We start from the raw sequence: 22871 nt of genomic DNA, 5'->3' as shown, positions 1-22871 counted from the left end.
CTGTCAAAAGAAACACCACATTTCTTTCCTTCTATTGTGTACTCATGGACTTCTGTATCAGACTTCCTGCCTTCAGCTTAAACCTCCTTGCCCTGGGCGTGAGCATGCTCAGTTTGCTCCTCTCCCCCCCTTCCCTCTGCTGTAATCTGATCCCAGAGCTAGGAAGTCCCAGGCAGGAAGTGATGTCACACTAAGCTAATATGGCAGCTGCTATCCTAAACAAACAGAGAGAATAAATATAGTATTGTAGCTTGCACTATTGCAGCTAATCTATTGGCAATAAAATGCCTCCGTAGCTTTCCTTCTCCTTAAATTCTACTAAAAAATCATGTAAACATGAAAAAAACCAATTGGCCGGTTTTGCTTTTAAAGGAGAAGGAAAGGTTAAAACTAAGTAAGCCTTATCAGAAAGGTCCATCTAAATATACCAGTAAACCCCCAAAGTAATGTTGCTCTGAGTCCCCTGTCAAAAGAAATACTGCATTTCTTTCCTTCTATTGTGTACACATGGACTTCTGTATCAGACTTCCTGCCTTCAGCTTAAACCTCATTGCCCTGGGCAAGAGCATGCTCAGTTTGCTCCTCTCCGCCCACTTCTCCCTTCTCTACTGTAATCTGAGCCCAGAGCAGGGAGAGACTCAGGCAGGAAGTGATGTCACACCACATTAATACTGCAGCTCCTATTCTAAAAAACAGAGTTTCTAGAGCTTTTTACTCAGGTATGGTAAAACATTCTACAGAATAAATATAGCATTCTAGCTTGCACTATTGCAGCTAATCTATTGGTAATAAAATGCCTCTGTAGCTTTCCTTCTCCTTTAATAAGGATTAATTATATCTTAGTTTGGATCATATTCAAGGTACTGTTTTATTGCTACAGAGAAAAAGTAAATTTTGATTGTTTGTATAAAATGGAGTCTATGGGAGACAGCCTTTCCATAATTTAGCGCTTTCTGGATAACAGGTTTCTGGATAATGGAACCCATACCTGTACTGCATTCATCAGCAATTACATTTTCCAATAACTGCAAAAACAATGGAACGTTTTCATGAATATTAATGGGAAAATTGCTTAGGATTACAATAGCTTTTCTTTTGGCATAGCTTCATATTTGGGTTTACATCGCCTCTAGGTACAGCAGACTTACGTCAGGCAGATAACATTTACCACCTGAAAGGCTGAACAATACCGTTGACATTTTATTCTTCCCACATACCCAATGAGTGAGACAATGGGCACCTCTTTGCCAGGTCGGGTGATACATGAGGTGCACAGAGAATTAACTGGAGACCAGTGAGCCGTGGTTTTGGAATCCACAATACCTCCTCATTCAGGAGGGTGAGAGAAGGGCAGAGTGAGTCATGGCCAAGGGGAATGATTTCATGGAAGCAAAGGCTGGGGAGACGGGGAGTAAATGAGGAGGGCAGGGGAGGGGGTGGAAAGGAATCTCAGGTATGCAGCAGGACACAAATACCCCAGTGGTGAATTCTCCCATGGCTGTTGTGCCTTTGCCAGGGACTGGGGAGGGTGTCATTTGGGACAATATAATTCCCACTGACTCCCTCAGGCACATGCCAAATTCCTGCAGCTGTGTCAGAGTGGGAGCATACTATCTAGAATGTGCTTTGCCCCTCGATTTTTAATCCTCAGCCGTTAAGCACAGTAGCACACTACTCTTGCAATACCCTTGTCTGCTCCTGGCCTGCTACCCCATACACAGCCAATTTAATTAAGAAAATATTAATGCTAATTAACTTTAAAATATACATCCATTACGCTTTTGCTACGTGGTATAAAGAGTCAGAACCAGTGAACAGAAAGGGAGAACAAATACTGCTTTTAGTGGTAATTATATTGCTCAGACAATAACAATTTTAATTGTCTAAAAATGCTGATTTTGGGAGGATGTTGGCATTAAAAACTAACTCCAGGAGGCACATTTATCAAAGGTCGAATTTCGAATCCATGCAAGTTTTTAAAAACTCCCATAAATTTGATCGAAATTTATTAATAAAATCGAATCGGATGAATTGAATCGACCCGAAAACTTCAATCAAATTCGATTTGAATTTAAAAAACTCATTTGTCAGGATGCAAATAGCTCCAAATTGATCCCTGGACCTCTCCCATTGACTCAGACAGCAATTCGGCAGGTTTTAGGTGGCAAATAGTCGAATTTGAATTCTTAAAGGGCCAGAGTATGATAAAGGTCGAAAATCGAATAAGATTTTTTTTTTTTTAAAAAAAAACTCGAATCGAATTTGAATAACTCCCTAATCGAATTGGACAGTTTTGACCAAAAAAACCCTGAAATTCGAAATTTCAATTTGACCCTTGATAAATATGCCCGCAAGTATAAACTATGCACTGAAAAAGCAGAAATTCACACCACCAACACATAACAAAGGGCTCTCAGTGAGAAGTGCATGCGTGAGCATCTGTATCCAGACACTGGCACAAGAGGGCCAGTCCTTCCTGTTTCAAACAATATAAAATAACAAGTGCAAAGTGATGCCCAATTCAAATGCCCAATCACTAATATTTTCCTTTGGTGGGAACAGAGAGTGCAACAGCCTCAGGCAAAAAACAGTCATAATTGACCTCACTTTTCAATGACCCCATTTAATTTTTTTTAGACACACTTTAAGGGGTATTTCACCTTTACATAAATGTTTGGTATGTTATAAAATGTGCCATTCTTCGCAACTTTTCAATTTGACTTTCTCTCCTTTCTCTTTCTAGCTTCTTAAAGGAAAACTATACCCCCAAAATGAATACTGAAGCAACAGATAGTTTATATCAAATTGAATGACATATTAAAGAATCTTACCAAACTGGAATATATATTGACATAAATATTGCTCTTTTACATCTCTTGCCTTGAACCACCATTTCGTGACTCTATCTGTGCTGCCTCAGAGATCACCTGACCAGAAATACTACAACACTAACTGTAACAGGAAGAAGTGAGGAAGCAAAAGACACAACTCTGTCTGTTAATTGGCTCATGTGACCTTACATGTGGTTTGTATGTGTGCACAGTGAATCTTACGATCCCAGGGGGCGGCCCTTATTTTTTAAAATGGAAATTTTCTATTTACGATTACCCAATGGCACATACTACTAAAAAAGTATATTATTATGATAATGGTTCATTTACATGAAGCAGGGTTTTACACATGAGCTGTTTTACTCAGTATCTTTTAATAGAGACCTACATTGTTTGGGGGGTATAGTTTTCCTTTAATGGGCAAGTGAAGTCAAATATAGAAATTTACCTAATAAAAGTAAACATCATTCTAAGCAACTATACAAATTTTTCAGTGCTTTTAAAGTTATTTGTAAAAACAATTGCTATTGAAAGCTGCATTTGCTTAACTCCTACTTGTTAAGAAGCAAATGCAGCTCTTTGTCCTGATATGATTCTGTACATAATATTTATTATGTGATTTGTCTTTCATGTGTATACTTTTGTTATATATATATATATATATATATATATATATCAAACAGAATGGAATGCAGGGATTGACAGCACTCCAAGGAAATACATCAAGTCAATAGTTCAAATGAAAAAAAAAATTATATTATATTATATATATATATATATATATATATATATATATATATATATATATATATATATATATATATATATATATATATATATCTTTATATATTTATTGTACTTGTATGTACTGTACAGCACTGCAGCTCCTTAATAGCGCTTTACAAATAAAGTTATACATATATACAGGTCTGTTAATCAGCTTATATTACTTTACAGTGGTGTGTAGTTCTACCTTAAAACAATGGTCATGAATCCAATTAAAGTAAAAAAAAAAAAAAAAACTATTACTCAGTTAAGTCCAAAATGATATACAGTGGTCACATCCCAGAAAACCCCCAGGTCAAGGCAGGGGTGTAACTACAGAGGAAGCAGACCCTGCGGCTGTAGGGGGGCCCAGGAGGTATAGGGGCCTCATGAGGCCCTAATTCATATACAATTGAATATTGGTAAAACAGGTCAATCTCTAGACATTTTTGGGCCTGAAAAGTAATTTGCTGTGGGTCTCAGTAATATCTAGTTATGTCACTGGTCCATGGGTTATACATTATTTGGTTAAAGAAAATCCAAAAAAAATCAAGAATGACCTACTGTTTAGTGAAAAAGTAGCTCAAATATTTTTTAAAAGTAAAAAATCTTTATTAGGACATACATTAAGCTAATGTATACCTGTATGACGTCTCCTTCTCGAGCTGCACTAGCACAACCCAACCAATAGCTTCCCTATTTCTACAGCGTTGCATCACTGTATTAATGACATTTACAAATAACTTAATGGAGAAGATTTTAATGAAGGTGGGGGAATCGTCCTGATGTGTGAGATTATGAACAAGAATAAACAGGAAGCGACTAGGGACTTGCTTCCCACAAGATAAAGGTTCTATGACATAAGCGTGAAGGTGACAGTGGGTGTGAAAGCCACAGATTCTATTTTAGCATTTCAGATTGAAGTACATCACTATACAGCCCTTTCAGATGAAGAGCTGCATCATCCTGGCAGCATGGAAGAATCTGCAGAAGAACCGTGCACCCACCTACAAGGTTTAGCAGACAGTTGATATTCATGCAGTGACGAGTTCTACAGGAGTTTGGCAGCTCACCAACTGGAGATAAGACTAAATATCCAGGTATTTGCCCTACCCCCACTTGATTCCCAATTAGAGCCCCTGAGTCTGAATTCCCCCATGACCCCCCCCCCCCAACCCAACCCTGACTGGCATGTTTCCAAATATTACACATTAACAGCCATAGCAACATTACTGCACAAGTGTGATGTGTGCCAGAGAGGGAGGCTGGCGTTACAGAAGTAAGGCTGGTCCCAACAGCTGACACCTTGGAAAAGCATTTCATGGTGGGGGGAGGGCAGAATGATACTGAGCAGCTGCTAACATGCTGCCAATGTGGCAACACCAGATAGACTGCTAAAATAGGATTCTATTACCTATGTAACAAAACTTAAGGTACATAAGGGCTTTAGCACATGGGCAGATTCGGGGAGATTTAGGGCTTAAGCACACGGGCAGTGTGGCCCCTCTTCTTCAGGGCGACAATCTCCCCAAACTGCCTTCCGCCTGGTAAAATGAAAAATCGCCTGCGGCAATGCACTCGCATCTCTTCGTTTTGCGAAGTCACTCGAAACGCGACTTCGAAAATCGAAGCACTGCGAGTGTATTGCGGCAGGCAATTTTTCATTTTACCAGGCGGAAGGCAGTTCGGGGAGATTGTCGCCCTGAAGAAGAGGCAATTAGTTGCCAGGCAACTAAATCTCCCCAAATCTGCCCGTGTGCTTAAGCCCTAAAACTATAGGTGCTTCTCCCCTCAGACAAATAAAAATCAGTTCCAAGGGGGCACGCATTTGGCACCTTTTGACCCCATGCTAATCAACAGGTATAATTTTATTAAACACAAAAGCCCCCTTCTGGAAAATGGATTATAACATAATAGGAGGACTATGGGCATGAAAGGAGCTTGCGGCCAAGCAGCCATTAAAAAATAGAGCCAGATCAGATAGATAAATAAATGGGGTCATAAAGTGCAGGAATATCGAGCAAGAATCCTCCCAGCAACAGTAAACAACCGGTTATGGATGCCCGCGGTCCCAAAGATCAGGGACTTTCCCCTACACATAAATGAATTTAGTAAACTCCTGAATGCACCTCTTATGGGCTTCCTATTGATACCGAGTACAAGGTTTTTCAGCTCACTGCTCCCTCTACTTATAGCGGAAATATATACCTTTGATCTAACAGTTTAATGGGCAACTGAACTCGACTAAATGCAGGTTAACACACAAAGAGGCACACAAGCCATAAAGCAGCAGTATGACAGTGAATGTATAAATGAAAGAACAGAACGGCACACAATGACACACACAGACACACACACTGCTAGACATAATAAACACAATGTGCATGAATGAACATGTAACGAACACCGACAGGCACATAGGAACGAGATGGGGGGCGTGGAATCCCTCTAATTAAAGGGATATTTAGCCTTAAGTTAAAGAGAGCTGTTGTGTCAAAGAAAATCCACATTAATACTAACTGTGCCAAGAATAAATATATATAATACACAAAAGCCATGAATATCCTGTAAATTATATCCTTATAAACGGTGAGTTCTGATGTCATCAGTTATAAACAGTGAGTTCTGATGTCATTTCTGTCACATGACTCACTGAAATTTGTGTATTATAATAAATAAAGTACCCCCAGTTGCAAAATATGAGGATATTAGAAGTTACCTCGGAGTTCCATGACCTGTATAAAAACACTCGGCCTTCGGCCTCGTGTTTTTATATGGTCATGAAACTCCTCGGTAACTTATAATATCCTTATATTTTACAAAAGGGGGTACTTTATTCACTATATATTCAAACCAAGGCCTTGATAAAGGCCCTAATGTGGGCCGAAATGTAGGACACATGAGTGATGTTGAAATAAACCTTTTTTGATTGAAGATTTGGTGTGCTGGTCCACTTTGAACAATATATATATATATATATATATATATATATATATATATATATATATATATATATATATATATATATATATATATATATATATATATATATATATATATATATATATATGTATATATATATATATATATATATGTATATATATGCGAAATGAAGTCCGCACACACAGGTCTTAAAGTACAAAGAATAAATATTATATATATTACTGGGAGACTAACATTTTAGCCAGCAATCTAGCCTTTTTCGAAGTGCTAATGCAAACAACAAACAGGCCTAACATATACCTACTTGTGAGCAAAGTAAAGAGGATGACGTTATCACAACATCACTATAAAGTGACAAGAGTAAACCTATCATTCATATAACATAACAACTAGGGATGCAACGAATCCACTATTTTGGATTCGGCCGAATACTGTACCGAATTGGAATCCTAATTTGCATATGGAAATTAGGGGTGGGAAGGGGAAAACATTTTTTTACTTCATGGTTCTGTGACAAAAGGTCGCGCGATTTCCCTCCCGTCCCTAATTTGCATATGCAAATTAGGATTCGGATTGGCCGGGCAGAAGGATTCGGCTGAATCCTGCCCAATTTCCGAACCGAATCCTGGATTCAGTGCATCCCTAACAATAACCCATAGAGCCAACCCCCACATATGTTCACAAATTAATTGTAACGCCAAAACAAACAACAAATAAAACAAATCAACAAACGATCTTTGCAACAACGATATCCTTTGTTTCAACACATATAGATTGTGCACACTACACGTAGTTACAAATGCAGCAATCGTCTCAAAAATAAAAAGATGTAACAACTGCAATTCTTGTAACGTGTAGCATACTGTATAAACGTGTAGCAAATACTGTATAAACTGTATAAACAATCATTTTTGCATTCATATAGGAGAGGGTCTAATTAGAAATATCAACAAAAAGTAACTGTAATATTGTAGCCTCACAGAGCAATAGTTTTGGGCCACCGGGGGTCAGTGACCCCCAATTAAAAACTAGGATGAAAAAATGACGTCAATAATATGCTTCGGAGAAAATGGGAACAGAGGTTTTCCCTTGTGATAAAACGTGTTTCTCTTATAAATATGAATGGGTGCAACACACACACACACACACACACACACACACACACACACACACACACACACACACACCCCCACCCACCCTGTTGTATAAACGTATCTACACCCAGATGGAAATCCTACAACACATCTATTAAACTGGCATGATGCCGTATTTACTCACTGCTGTCTCTAGAGGCCACAACAAAACTTATTGTGTGTGTTGGGAACACAATGGACATATACAGGAAAGAGCATTTATGGGAACAAAGAACCGTAGCAAAGGCACAATCTTAAACTGGGAATTTACAAATACTTGCCCAATTTGGTCACCCACATGTTTGACCAAATCAGGGTCAATGACTGCCTCCTAATAGGGGACTAAGGCTAGGGCCACACTACATGGATTTCGGCCTGAGCAGAAAAACAGGCCAAGAATCCGCTGTCTGCACCTGGAAACATTACCTCCGCTTGGGTGCAGGCAAGTGCAGGTAGGTTCAATGCTTTTTGGTGCAAAATTATATATGGTATCTTGCATTACTGTGCCAATATCCACCGCCAACTGCTTGCACCCGAGTAGAGGTAGTGTTTCTGGGTGCAGGCATCGAAGCAGAAGAGTAGCAGCAGGGCAGACGATTCTCAGCAGGCCGAGATCTGTATGGTGTGGCCCCAGCCTAAGGACCCCCCTGGGGCAGCATCACTGGGTTTCAGCAATCCTCACCCACTTCTTAAGCCCACCAGGCAAGATTGCTGTATTGCCCCCACACATGGGCAAATAAGCTGCCAACTTGGTCTGGAGAAGATTAGTCAGCCACCAATATCCGCCCATGTATGGTCAGCGTTACAGGAGACACAGGACAGCCTGTTGGCTACAGATAACAACACACACATGAAAATGTATTCTCCATGCTTCCTCTCTGCCTGCCAGAAAGTTGTACTCAAGCACAAACACACGCAGACATACAGAAGTCAAAGTACAACAAGCAGCCATACACACACAGCCACACAGTATCCTAGAACCAATAACATTTCTTTTCAGCACATTTCTATATTGCCTCTCTTCTGATTGGGTTTGTGGTTCATCCTTTATTCTGACCTTAAAACAAAGGTCTGGTTGCTAAGGGTACTGGGTCTAGCAACACGACAGTTGCATTAAGAGGTCTTTCATCTTCTTTACACACACAGAGCTGGGAAGTGCAAATACAAGAGTCTATTTACAAATGCACATAAGATGAGCTCCTTGCACACACACATACCACTCCCCCGTGCACTTGTATTTATCCACACAGACACGCACACAGCCATGCAGGTGTTACAGACTTTTCCTCTGTGACTTAGAATAAACTTAGAAGAGAGGAGGAGGAGGGGGGGGGGGTTACTCTAAAAGGTAATGCCGGCAACGTTGTATGTTATTTTAGTGTCCAGAACCCCTCCTGCTCTGACCTCCACCCTGAATACACAGTCTGTCAGAGCACAAACCCCTCTTAGTGTTTCTGAAGGGAAAAAGGGGGGGGGAAAAGGGTAATTTAAGATGCCCAAACTGCCAATCCAGCAAGGGGCTGGTGGAAAAGAGGAACACCCAGGCTTGCATCACCGCCGACAAGCAGCCGACTCACAAACCAGCCATTCTATAGCCCTGACAGGAGGCCTCCGGCACTACAGAGCTCTAGTGTTGGACAGAAAAGCAGTGATCACATCACCAAGACACAGTCCAGTGTGCCAGTGCCTCGTTGCACTTAGACACAAACCTATGGGTAGCAGTGCCAAATTGGCAGAAGGACAGCAACAGCACCCAGTCTGATTCATTCACAAACATTTCCCATCAGCCTGGCCCAGATACACCCATCCTGAATGGCTCGTTCTGCACACAGACAAATGCACCTCTGAGAGCCAGCACACAAAGGTTGCAATAAAGGAATAGTGTGATCAGAACAGTTGTGCCCCTCAGCAGGAGAGAGCTTAGGAAAGAAAAGCATTGAGTTGTGGTTTGTGTATTTCCTGGCAGTGGCTACACCTTCTTCCTTTCTTCCAAAACCAACAGAACTGTCATCAGAGCATCGAGTCTCAAGAATCTTGGGTTCTTTGGCTAATGGCAGACGTAGAGGATCTCGGCATGTGTTTTTCCGTTCCTAAACTTTCTTTATGTGCCTGCACCCAGAAACATTATATCGGCCCGGATGCAGGCACACACAGCGGATTTCGGTGCAAAAATGTGAGAGTTTGCATTCTGGAGCAGAAATCCGCTGCACTTGCCTGCATCTGGGTCGTCGTAATATATCTGGGTACAGTAACATCCAAGAAGTGCAGGAGCAGATTCTCAGCCTGTGTTTCTCCACAGGCCATGATCCGCTACATCTGGCACTAGCCTTAGATAACATACTCAGGGGGTTTATATTGTTTTACATCAACAAAAAAAAAGAAAGGCACTATGAAGTGAGGCACACCATAGTTAGCAGTGGCCAAAGAAAAGCGTGCACTAGAAGTCTAATTCTGAAAAATGCAGCCGAGAGTCCACCGCTATGCTGGATCCATGGTATTGGCTGCATGCTGATTTCAGTGACAAAATGGGAGTTTTCTGCAGCATTTGACCGAACCTGGCTTGACACAATAGTTATAGGTGCAGACAAGAAAGTAAGCACATGACAGCATAAAGCAGGGATCCCCAACCTTTTTCACCCGTCAGCAACATTTAGATGTAAAAAAAGAGTTGGGGAGCAACACAAGCATGAAAAATGTTCCTGGGTGGCACCAAATAAGGGATGTGATTGGTTATTGGTAGCCTACAGGAGGTTCTGTTTGGTAGTACATCTGGTTTTTATGCGACCAAAACTTGCCTCCAAGCAGAATGTGAAAAATAAGCACCTGCTTTGAGGCCATGGAGAGCGACATCCAAGGGGTTGGAGAGCATCATGTTGCTCACAAGCTTCTGGTTGGGGATCACTGGCGTAAAGGCTTAATTCTTCACCTGTCAAGAACCAATAGATCAGCCCCTGTCCGGGATTAGCCTTAGACCAACTTGGATCAGATAACCTAGAGGTGGCCAGAAACAGAGATCCGCTCGTTTGGTGATTTCACCAAACGAGTGTGTCTCTCCCCGATGTGCCTGAGCAATATCGGGCTGATCTGATCATGGGCCCTAGGGCATAAAGAATGGATCATAACGGGTGGTTGGTTTGCATCAATGAACAGATGCAGTTCGCAATCCGACTGAGTTTTTAGACCTGGCCGATCGACATCTGCCCGACTCTCGGCCAGATATCGATCAGGCAAGCCCATCGGAGGGCCCTACATACGGGCCAATAAGCTGCCGACTCAGTCTGTCGGCAACTTTTATCGCCCCGTGTATGGCCACCTTAAGGCTCAGATCATTGAGACCTAAGTGGAGAGGATTGCACTGACACACCAATGGTGTGCTCACCTGATGGGATTTTTGTCTGACAACCAATGGGAGGGGCCCATACACAGGCCAAAAAGCTCCTACTGTAGGGGCCCAGTTGGCAGCTTTTATTAGTACATACCTTCCCACCACCAGCACCATTGGCCTGATACATTAGCTGGCCAGTGTGGCTGCCAATGTCTGATTCACCCTCACACTAAATAAGTCTGATGCAGACCACTTTCAACAGCTGTCTATTGCTAGGGCTTAATTATCCCAGCAACAAATGAGCACTCAGAAAGTCAGAATTGATTCTAAATTGTAAGTGGGCCTGAACAGAGATATAATCAATACGAAAAAATTACATTAAAATATGTATTTTTTTTTTTGGTTGCTGGGGTCAGTGTTTACCATTACAACCTGACAGCATTATTAGTGGCAGAACAGAAACAAAAAGAAATAAAAAAAACATTACAAAAGGGTCACAACACTTTAAGAGCAAAGAGATGACCTACTTGAAGAAGACACAGAGAAGATGGAGAGAACAGAGGGTGCTGAAAAGTGAAAGTGACTCGTTTATCTTCGTTCACTTGTTTTCAGCACTTCCTTTCTTCCTGTCCTCAATTAAAGGGGCTGTTCACTTTTAGAATATTACAGAATGGCTAATTCTAAGTAACTTTTCAATTGGACTTCATTTTTTCCTTTTTATAGTTATGGAATTATTTGCCTTTTTCTTCTGATTCTTTCCAGCTGACCCCATCCAAAGAACAAATGTTCTGTAAGGCTACAGATGTTTTGTTTTTTTTGCTATTTTTTTTTTATTACCCATCTTTCTATTCAGGCCCTCTCCTATTCATATTCCAGTCTCTTAGTCAAATAAATACATGGTTGCGAAGATAATTTGGACCCTAGCAACTAGTTGAAACAGCAAACTGGAGAGCAGCCGATTTAAAAAAATAACTCAAAAACTGTAAATAATAAAAAATGAAAACCAATTGCAAATTGGCAAACTGTTATGTTCCTTAGGGCTGATTGGATATTATGGACCAATTCCATTTGTACCAGCTGTGGGTGACTGGGCCTCGGCACAACTTTTTATATTTATCTCTCATTAGGCAAATAGAAGGGAAAGGGGATCTTCCACAAAGTGTAGATTGTTAGCTCTCCCAGGACACGCTCTTTATCTGCTTCTGAAGCCAGTTGGTTAATAGTGTTTTTCTTTCTCTACAGGGAAAGCATCAGCAGCTGGAATAAAACAGATTTATTGCATGACCTATGGCCCTTTAGTTGTTATTAAACTACAATACCCATACAGTGTGTTACTCCAGCCATCTTGCCCTATTATAAAATAAGCTTGCCAGCTACAACTGCAATTCTTTCTGGATTTCAGCACAACCAGCTACTGCTGTTAAAGGGATTCTGTCGTGATTTTTATGATGTCGTAAATTACACTGTTTACACTGCAAATAATTCACTCTACGATATAATATTCTTGAACCAGCAAGTGTATTTATTTTATTTGTAATATTGGTGTGTAGGTGCCAGGTTATTTTGTCTGGTCATGTGCTTTTAGAAAGAGCCAGCACTTTAGGATGGAACTGCTTTCTGGCAGGTTGTTGTTAATCCTACTCAATGTAACTGAATGTGTTGCAGTGGGACCTGGATTTTACTATGGAGTGCTGGTCTTACATCTACCAGACAGCTGTCTTCTTGTGTTAGGAAACTGTTATCTGGTTACCTTACCATTGTTCTGTTGTTAGGCTGCTGGGGGGGGAGGAGGATATCACTCCAACTTGCAGTACAGCAGAAAAGAGTGACTGAAGTTTATCAGAGCACAAGTCACATGACTGGGGGCAGCTGGGAAACTGACAATATGTCTAGCCCCATGTCAGATTTCAAAATTAAGGGCAGAGACCCACGGTACTATTTTGGGAGATAAGTCGCCCGGCGACAAATCGCTTCTTCTTTGGGTGACTAATCTCTCCAAACAGCCTTCCTGCCGGCTATAATGTAAATCGCCAGCGGGATGGCACTCGGCTTTCCTCGTGCGGCAACTTTGGGCAATTTCAGAAAACAAAGCGTCTGATGAAAAAGTAATTTGTCGCTGGGTGACTAATCTCCCAAAATAGCAGTGTGTGTCTCTGCCCTTAATTTTGAAATCTGACATGGCGCTAGACATATTGTCAGTTTCCCAGCTGCCAAAAACCAAACCAAAAGCAAATTGGCACACTGTAATGGTCACTATTCTGCACGAACCCCCTGTTATGTTAATGATGATCCAAGTCTGCCAGAATGACAATCCTGATACAGCTGCACCGTCAGTTGCCCCCACACGGCTGCCGTAACAACTGTTTTACAGCAACGCTGCTAATCCAGACTTAAACCTGCAGGGGAAAATGACATGACACACAGAGCGAGACTCTTGTCTATTTGAAGCTCTGAAAGAGGCCTCCCTATTGCTCTTACATGTCATTGTCCCGACACTAAATATATACCATCTCTGCCAAGTATGAATCCTCTGCACTCAAAAGTGAAGTCAGTCGTACAACAACGAACCGGCTCAGGCACAAAAAGCTGTACAATTATTCTAAGTAACAAAAACCTATACACTTTGCTAGTTAGCATATAATTAGGAGACAGCTGACATTTTAAAGTTTTTAACATTTTTAACAGACCTGCAAACTGTTTTCGCTTAATGAAACAATATCTCTTTTTAAGCAGCTTTTCCTTATGTACATTAATGACGCATTTTCCATGGTAATTCATAAATGTAAAAGCAGCATCTATCTGTCTTTTTACAATCTTGCACTGCTGACATGACTCCTGACATAGGGTAGACAAAGCCAGCTGCTGAACAGACATGGAAGAGAATTGGCAACACTAAGAACCAGAGAAGAGAAAGTGAAAAACGGGCACTAATTTCAATAGCAATTCATACGTTTCGTAGATTTAAAATGCTAAAACGTGTAATGAATATTTATTGGGTTGTTGCTTACATGTATAATTTCTTTCATTATGCAGTGAATGACCAATGGAAATCCAAAATGCAGCTGTTACTGAACTGCAACTCCCATCCATCTCTGGAAACCAGGGGATCACTGATAACTTAAAATGCTGTTTAGAAATCCATTGTGAAAACACAGTCGCAATGACCACAGTGCCTTAGGTATTGTTTGCCTGGAGGCAATGTACAGCAGTTTCCCAGGCTGCAACTGCCAGGCCAGCAATGTGCCCCTAGGCAGGAGTATCTGGCCAAGCGGAAGAAAAGGCATCACTTCTGCTCCCGCAGAGCAATGGAATGTGAATGAACCTGCAGAATCCCAGCCTGAGAATGTGCCAGGAGCACAGAATGGCATTTGCTGGTATTCTCACATTCCCAGTAGGGATTCAGCCTAATCACCTACAAAAAGCTTACAGATATGCTATGTGTTGGTTCAATGCACTGCTGCCCACTGGCAGAGTACACAGCAGGTATGATTATACTATATTTACATTGGGGGAGGGGCTAATAAGGGGGTGGGGTCATATTAGCACTGTTAAGTCACAGGTAAGTCAACAGAAAAAATGTCAGAACTTACCACCTCTGATCTCTTGCTAGTTATTAGTAACACTGGCACCATTTATTATCTGTACTGGTCAGGTGGCAACCTCCACTTGGTAGCCCTAATATCCTACAGGACAACATGGGCCAAGGCGTTGATTGCTAGGGTCCAAATTACCCTAGAACTATGCCTTGATTTGAATAAGAGACTGGAAGATGAATAGGAGAGGCCTGAATAGATTGATGAGTAATAAAAGAAGCAATAACTATAAGGGTCAGGGCAGACAGGCAGATTTAGGGAGATCCCTCTTCTTCTTCGAGATGACTGATCTCCCCGAACTGCCTCCCCTGCCTGGCACAAGCTGCCTCATGAGGAAACTTCGGGCCGACTTCGGAAAATGAATCTCCCCGAACTGCCTCCCCTGCCTTCTCGCCGACTAAAATGTAAATCGCCAGCGGGATGGCACTCAGAGCGATTGGTTTTTTGAAGTCGTCCGAAGTTGCCTCACGGGAAGGCAGGGGAGGCAGCTCGGGGAGAGATTAGTCGCCCCAAAGAAGAGGAGGTTTGTCGCCGGGCGAATAATCTCCCCAAATCTGCCCAGACCCTAAATGTGTAGCCTTACAGAACGTTTGTGACCCCAATTTAAATGCTGGAAAGAGTCAGAAGAAGAAGGCACATATTTCAAAAACTTACAATCTGGTGAGATGCTGGGATTTGTAGTACAAGAATGGGACCTGTTATTCAGAGTGCTCAGGACCTGGGGCTTTCCGGATAAAGAATCTTTCCATAATTTGGATCTTTATACCTTAAATCTACTAGAAAATCATGTAAACATTAAATACACCCAATAGGCTGGTTTTTATTCAATAAGGATTAATTATATCTTAGTTGGGATCAAGTACAAGGTACTGTTTTATTATTAGAGTGAAAAATGAAATTTTTAAAAATCTATATTCTTTAGATAAAATAGAGTCTACGGAAGGCGACCTTTCTGGATAATGGTTTTCCGGATAATGGATTTTATAACTGTACAATAGAATCAAGCTTAGTTGGGCATGATACATCACATGGCTTAGTTTAAAATGGGTTAAAATGTATGTGCCATTAAGCCCCCACATAAATGAGGGATGGGTGGGGTGGGGTGCCATTTGGGAAAGGAGTGCAGAATGTTCCACTGGAAAAATATACAATAGCTTTAGACTCATAATTAAGCCTTTTCCAGAAGAGAAATCTGAACAGATGGTCCCTAAGTAATAGTTTAAAGGGGTGATTCACCTTCAAGTTAACTTTTAGTATATTATAGAATGGACAATTCTAAGCAACTTTTCAATTGGTCTTTATTATTTATATTTAACCTTTTTTTTAGTTATTTGCCAACGTCTTCTGATTCATTCCAGCTTTCAAATGGGGGTGACCCAATCTAAAAGCAAATGCTCTGTAAGGCTATAAATGGATTGTTATTGCTACTTTTTATTTATTAGCCATCTTTCTATTCAGACCCTCTGCTAGTCCAGTCTCTTATTCAAATCAGTGTATGGTTGCTAGGGTAATTTGGACACTAGCAACCAGATTGCTGAAATTGCAAACTGGAGAGCTGCTGAACAAAAAGCTAAATAACTCAAAAACTACCAATAATAAAACATGAAAACCAATTCCCTCCGAATATCACTCTCTACATCATACTAAAAGTAAACTCAAAGGTGAACCACCCCTTTAGGGTCTGGCCACACGAGCAGATTCGGGGAGATTAGTCCCCCCATCGACAAATCTCCTCTTCTTCGGGGCAACAATCTCCCCGAACTGCCTTTGTTTCGTTTTCCAAAGTCCCCCGAAGTTGCCTTTGGGCGACTTCGGAAAACGAAGCGCCGCGTGTGCATTCCCCCAGGGGATTTTCATTTTAGCCGGCGAAGGGCAGGGGGAAGACAGTTTGGGGATATTGTCGCACCGAAAAAGAGGAGATTTGTATCTGAGGCTACTAACCTCCCAGAATCTGCTCGTGTGGCCTGACCCAGATTAGCCTGTACTCATTAAAAGTTAGATAAACCCTGTTCATCCATAGAATTTTCTGACATTTACCTCTCTACCAATTTCTCTTTATTCTTTGTATCAAGACGTGTCATTCAGCTCCTTATCAGACTAAGCCAGACTTCAGTGAAAGTGGGCCCACTGATGGCCAAACAAGTCATTATGCCAAGTATCCCCAACCTTTAGAACCCGTAAGCAACATTCAGAAGTAAAAAGAATTGGGGAGCAACACTAGCATGAAAAATGTTCTTGGGGTGCAGAATAAGGGCTGTGATTGGCCATTTAGTAGCCCCTATGTGGATTTTCAACCTACATTAACCTCTGTTTGGCAGTGCACCTGGTTTTTATACAACCAAAACTTGCCTCCAAGCCAGGAATTAAAAAATAAGCTCCTGCTTTGAGGCCACTGGGAGCAACAGCCAAGGGGTCAGAGAATCACGAGCTACTGTTGGGGATCACTGCATTAAGCAGTGTCTGAGTTTTTAAGCAAGTGAAGTGAAGATATATGAATTTTAGCACATGTTTTAATGCAATCAGTATCCAATCATTTAATATAAAACAACAGCCCCTTATAATAACCCAGTCATGTAAGAAAGAGTTAACCAAATTCCTTGAACTGTAAAGGACAATGGAAAGCAGCTGGGCAGCTCCACTAAGTCCAAGGGCTGTGGGAGACAGAACAGGAAGAGGACTGTACCAAGTACAGGGTCAAGGCAACACAGGCCAAGAACTGTCACAGAAGGGGCTGGGGCAGGGGCAAGGTTAATGGCAGAAACATTCGTACCAACCAGGAGACAGCTAGGAAGCAAGAAGAAAGGGACTAAGCCATAGTGGTACATGGGAAAAAGAAGATGGCGAGTTGGTATAGGGAAGAGGTAACTGAAAGTACAACTCCCTGCACCCACTGAGGAGTTGCTGAGAGAATGTACCCTGGGAGCAGCAGACAGTAACCTGACAGACTTTAGACAGGCGTGCATGTATAGTGAATAAATGGAGATGCGCTAAAACGGAGTAGGAAGGAGGGGAGGGTTAAATAGATGGTATCACAGCAGGCCCGGTGCAGAGGAAGTGACAGAGAGACTAAAGCAGAACTGCCATTTACTGACTGCAGGTGAAAAGTGGCAGAAGCAGAGTATTCTATTAAGCAGTGGGGCTGCAACTGTCATCATCCTCTAAAAGTCAAACTTTACTAAAATTCTGAGCAGCCTCAAGAATTCTGGCAATTGCAGTTCAACAACTTTAGCGTCTGCAGCTTGGCTTCTCAGAAGTACAGAAACAGGGTGTTGACAAGGTTAGGAATACTTAAGTACTTTGCTTATAACTAGCACCCTGATACCAGACTAGTCCCCCTCCATTTTATCAATCATCTAGAACCCTGATACCAACACAAACACTGCTCCCTCCCACTGATACGAACGCTCACCAGCACCCTGATACTAACACACCCCTGATAAGATACTAACACACCCCTGATAAGATCACCCACCCCTGATAAGATCACCCACCCAGCACCCTGACAGTAATACAAACATTTCCCCCTCATAAGATCTCCATGATACCAACACAGACTCTTCATCAACCTCTCAGCACCCGGATACCAACAAAGACACCTCTCACCGCATGAGATCACTCTCTTTGCACCCTGGTACTAGCACCCAGATTCCCACCATAAGATAAACAAGTTGTGCCCCCCCCCCAGCACCCTCACTGCAACACAGACACTTAGATAACCCCCGAGCACCCTGATGCCAGACTTTTCTCTCCCAGGATCAGAAAAAACACCGGGTGCTTTAATTCTTTCCCAGCATGAGCAGTGGTGTAACCAGCAGTACTTAGTGTAACAATCAGTAAGTAAGTAGTGTAACAATTAGTAAGTAAGTAGTGTAACAATTAGTAAGTAGTGTAACCAGCTGTAAGTAAGTAGTGTAACAATCAGTAAGTAGTGTAACAATCAGTAAGTAGTGTAACAATCAGTAAGTAGTGTAACAATCAGTAAGTAGTGTAACAATCAGTAAGTAAGTAGTGTAACAATTAGTAAGTAAGTAGTGTAACAATTAGTAAGTAGTGTAACCAGCTGTAAGTAAGTAGTGTAACAATCAGTAAGTAGTGTAACCAGCAGTAAGTAGGGTAACCAGCAGTAAGTAGTGTAACAATCAGTAAGTAGTGTAACCAGCAGTAAGTAAGTAGTGTAAGAAGTGTAATGTAGATACAGAGGCAACAGCCATTCCAGTGCTCAGATGTAACAGGGGCAACTCCGGGCAGCAGGGGGGTGGGGGGTCCCGGGCGCAGTTTCCCAGCTCTTACCTCCAGCCCTTGCGCGGGGCTCCCGGCGTCTCACACCAGCTGACTGGACATTGGGGGGCTCAGGCCTGGGGGGATCATGTGAGAGAGTGAATGGGGCAGGAGAGTAGTTGTCACCAGCACAAAGTAATGTGAGATGTGGGGGGAGAGACAGGAAGGGCTGAGCGAGCGGGGGGAGGGGAACCGAGAGAGACACAAGGGGGAGGGAACTCGCAGTGGGAAGGGGAAAGGCTGAAAGGGGCGGGACTCACAGAACCAGACAGACTGGGGAGCCGCTCTGCTGCACCTAATGCCGAAAGGCAAGGAAGTCATTTACTTACATATATGTGTTATTATTGTGCTGCGCTCACACTCTTTCCTTAGCCCATGGACCGTCCTTATAGGAAAACTGCAATTGCTGCATAGAATGGACACTTTCACCCTTTTGTACTGAAACCCTGATTTGAGTATAGCTGCAACCCAGGGGGCAGAATTGCCACCAGAAATAGTCTGTTTTGGGGCCTGGAAGATTGGAGCGTGCTGGGAGTTGTAGGCTGGAATAATGGAGCATGCTGGGAGTTGTAGGCTGGAAGAATGGAGCATGCTGGGAGTTGTAGGCTGGAAGAATGGAGCATGCTGGGAGTTGTAGGCTGGAAGATTGGAGCGTGCTGGGAGTTGTAGGCTGGAAGATTGGAGCATTCTGGGAGTTGTAGGCTGGACGAATGGAGCATGCTGGGAGTTGTAGGTTGGAACATTGGAGCGTGCTAGGAGTTGTAGGCTGGAAGAATGGAGAATGCTGGGAGTTGTAGGCTGGAAGAATGGAGCATTCTGGGAGTTGTTGGCTGGAAGAATAGATCATGCTGGTAGTTGTAGGCTGGAAGAATGGAGAATGCTGGGAGTTGTAGGCTGGAAGAATGGAGCATGCTGGGAGTTGTAGGCTGGAAGAATGGAGCATGCTGGGAGTTGTAGGCTGGAAGATTGGAGCGTGCTGGGAGTTGTAGGCTGGAAGATTGGAGCATTCTGGGAGTTGTAGGCTGGACGAATGGAGCATGCTGGGAGTTGTAGGTTGGAACATTGGAGCGTGCTAGGAGTTGTAGTCTGGAAGAATGGAGAATGCTGGGAGTTGTAGGCTGGAAGAATGGAGCATTCTGGGAGTTGTTGGCTGGAAGAATAGATCATGCTGGTAGTTGTAGGCTGGAAGAATGGAGCATGCTGGGAGTTGTAGGCTGGAAGATTGGAGCATACTGGGAGTTGTAGGCTGGAAGAATGGAGCATGCTGGAAGAATGGAGCATTCTGGGAGTTGTTGGCTGGAAGAATAGATCATGCTGGTAGTTGTAGGCTGGAAGAATGGAGCATGCTGGGAGTTGTAGGCTGGAAGATTGGAGCATACTGGGAGTTGTAGGCTGGAAGATTGGGGCATGCTCGGAGTTGTATGCTGGAATATTGGGCATGCAGGGAGTTGTGGGCTGGAAGAATGAAGCATGCTGGAAGATTGGGGCATGATGGGAGTTGTAGGCTGGACGATTAGGGCATGCTGGGAGTTGTAGGCTGGGAGATTGGAGCATGCTGGGAGTTGTAGGCTGGAAGATTGGAGCATGCTGGGAGTTGTAGGCTGGGAAATTGAGGCATGCTGGAAGATTGGGGCATGCTGCGAGTTGTAGGCTGGAAGATTGGGCATGCTGCGAGTTGTAGGCTGGAAGATTGGAGCATGCTGGGAGTTGTAGGCTGGAAGATTGGAGCATGCTGGGAGTTGTAGGCTGGAAGATTGGGGCATGCTGGGAGTTTGTGGCTGAAAGAATGAAGCATGCTGGGAGTTGTAGGCTGGAAGATTGGGGCATGCTGGGAGTTGTAGGCTGGAAGAATGGAGTACGTTGCAAGATTGGAGCATGCTTGGAGTTGTAGGCTGGAATACTGGAGCATGTTGGGAGTTGTAGGCATAGTTGGACTTGAAGGACCCAAGCCCTAGTCCCTAGTCTTAGCTCATATTCAGGGTCTCTGGTGGGACTAAGGAGGCCCAGTCCGACACTAGCTGGAGGGCCCCAGTCTGACCATCTCTTGAGATTGAGATGATTTCAGTTTAGGGAGATCTCCTTGATGTGCTCTAGCCCATTGGCAAGTCCATACAAGTCACCACTGAACTATTCTTTCCATCAGTGCCACATTCCTTTATTTTTATGTTGGGAGTTCCTGAGAGAGGCTATAGAACTGTTTTCTTTTTGGATCAGACGTGTTTGCTGGCAAAGTCCTTTTCATACACCTATATCGCCTGGGGCCACAGTTAGAGAGGAAAGGGGGCACTGACAATATAGTTCGGCTGAGCCCTCATCTGAGGGTGAAAGATCAGAGATGTCCAGATGTCATGCCCAGGGTGCAGCTGGGGGAAAGTGGCTTACACAACGTTCCAGACCTTATACATTAAAATACAGTAAAATTGCCCATTGTGTGGAACCTTGGGGCCTTTCAAACAATCAGTTCTTTAAATCAATTCTAGAATGTGACCCAGCTTAATACACAGCAATCGCCCTGTACAGTCTGATAGCACTGAAGCCTGAAGGCTGAAGGCTTGGGTTATACAACAAAAGGTTCCGGCCTCCCCCTGTGCATCACAGTAGAATCACATGAGCAGAGGTGAATTCCATTAGCGAGAGTGGAGCTGAACTCCCTGAGTTCATGGCAGGCTGTCCTAAAAATAATCCCAGCTGGGGGCCCTTTCCTATCAGTATCACTCAAATAGGGTATGTACATTGCCGGATATAAAGCAGTTAAGTGGGAAATGTCACATTTATCTCCACCAGAATCTCAAGGGACTTTTTATTATTTTGAAAAGTTAAAGATTTTGATAAATATTTGATGTGCATAAAACAGTACACAATAAATCCTCATTAAAAAAAAAAATCCATCCGGACCACAGAGATTTAGGTAACACGTCACAATACTCTAATATACATACAGTTATACTATATGGGGTTAAAAAATAAAGGCTGCTCCACACTCACCCCTCGCAGGTTTTCTTCACCCACTTGGTTCCACTCTAATAATGGGTGCTCAGCCACCAGCGCCCCAGTTGTGCCTTAGTAAAATATAGAAACAAAATGAATAAGGAGTATTTATTTCAACAAGAGATGGATTTTACGTGTTTCGGGAAAAGGTTCCTTTAATCATAGGCATGTCCGTGTAGTCCTACCCTTAGGCTCTACACTTCTCCCCAGGCCTACCTCCCACCAAATCTATATTATTTTATGAGATTTTCTTGCAAGATAGGTGAGCTTTATCAAGGTTATCTTGGTTTTTTCAACTTGGCCACCCTTGGGGCATTTCAATTTAAAGGAACAGTAACATTAAATTTTTTTAATAAAAAATTAGTTTGCCCTTAACAAAAAAAAAACACCAACACACATTTAACTTTACATTCGCAAAGACTTTATTAAGAAATATCTTACCGATACTCCGCTTGCGCTCCTCTTCTGAAAAGGCGACATGGCGACGATCCATCGGGCGGCGCTTGATTTCTCCTCCCTGCCTTCTATAGGAGATAGCCAGGGAGGAGAAATCGAGCGCCGCCCCAAATTTCTATGTGTGTGTCTCTGCCCTTAAACACATATTTATCTCAGTGGGGTGCAGGTGTTACGATTTACGATCTCCAGTATCTTATATTTAGGCATCTTCCCATGTTTGCCAGCTATTGTTATACTTCTGGAGGCAGCCTCTAGACCAATATGTAAGTTTAATGAGAGGCTGTTACTCTTGTTTCCCTCCATTCCTCATGGGGCCCATTTACTAAGGGTCGAAGTGAATTTTCGAATTAAAAAACTTTGAATTTCGAAGTAATTTTTGGGTACTTTGACCATCGAATAGGCCAAATTCGACTTCAATTCGAATTGAAAATACTTCTCAAATTCGACCATTTGAAAATCGAAGTACTGTCTCTTTAAAAAATTCGACTTCGACACTGCAATGTTAGCCTATGGGGACGATTAAATTGTACGATTCGAAGAACGATCGTACGATCTTGAA

The 22871-nt window shown here is 42.6% G+C and overlaps 1 protein-coding gene across 7 annotated transcripts in view; it reads right to left on the bottom strand.

Annotated features, from left to right (window-relative positions):
* arhgef1.S (Rho guanine nucleotide exchange factor 1 S homeolog) overlaps positions 1-19221 on the bottom strand; it is a 51274-nt gene extending 32053 nt beyond the window's left edge. For 3 of the 7 annotated variants that reach the window (XM_018228096.2, XM_018228098.2, XM_018228101.2), the window contains exon 1: positions 18881-19050. The gene's annotated coding sequence lies outside the window, so the exon portion shown is untranslated. Of the gene's footprint in view, positions 1-18880; positions 19052-19197 lie in introns of those variants that run through there. The other 4 variants (XR_001932480.2, XM_018228099.2, XM_018228097.2 and 1 more) reach the window with 3 other exon arrangements.
* Between the last annotated feature and the right edge of the window lie 3650 nt (positions 19222-22871).

Source organism: Xenopus laevis, chromosome 7S, assembly GCF_017654675.1.
Source record: "Xenopus laevis strain J_2021 chromosome 7S, Xenopus_laevis_v10.1, whole genome shotgun sequence".
NCBI classification, from domain to species: Eukaryota; Metazoa; Chordata; class Amphibia; order Anura; family Pipidae; genus Xenopus; species Xenopus laevis.
Note: the sequence above shows the minus strand (reverse complement) of the source record. Positions and strands in the feature narration are given on the sequence as shown.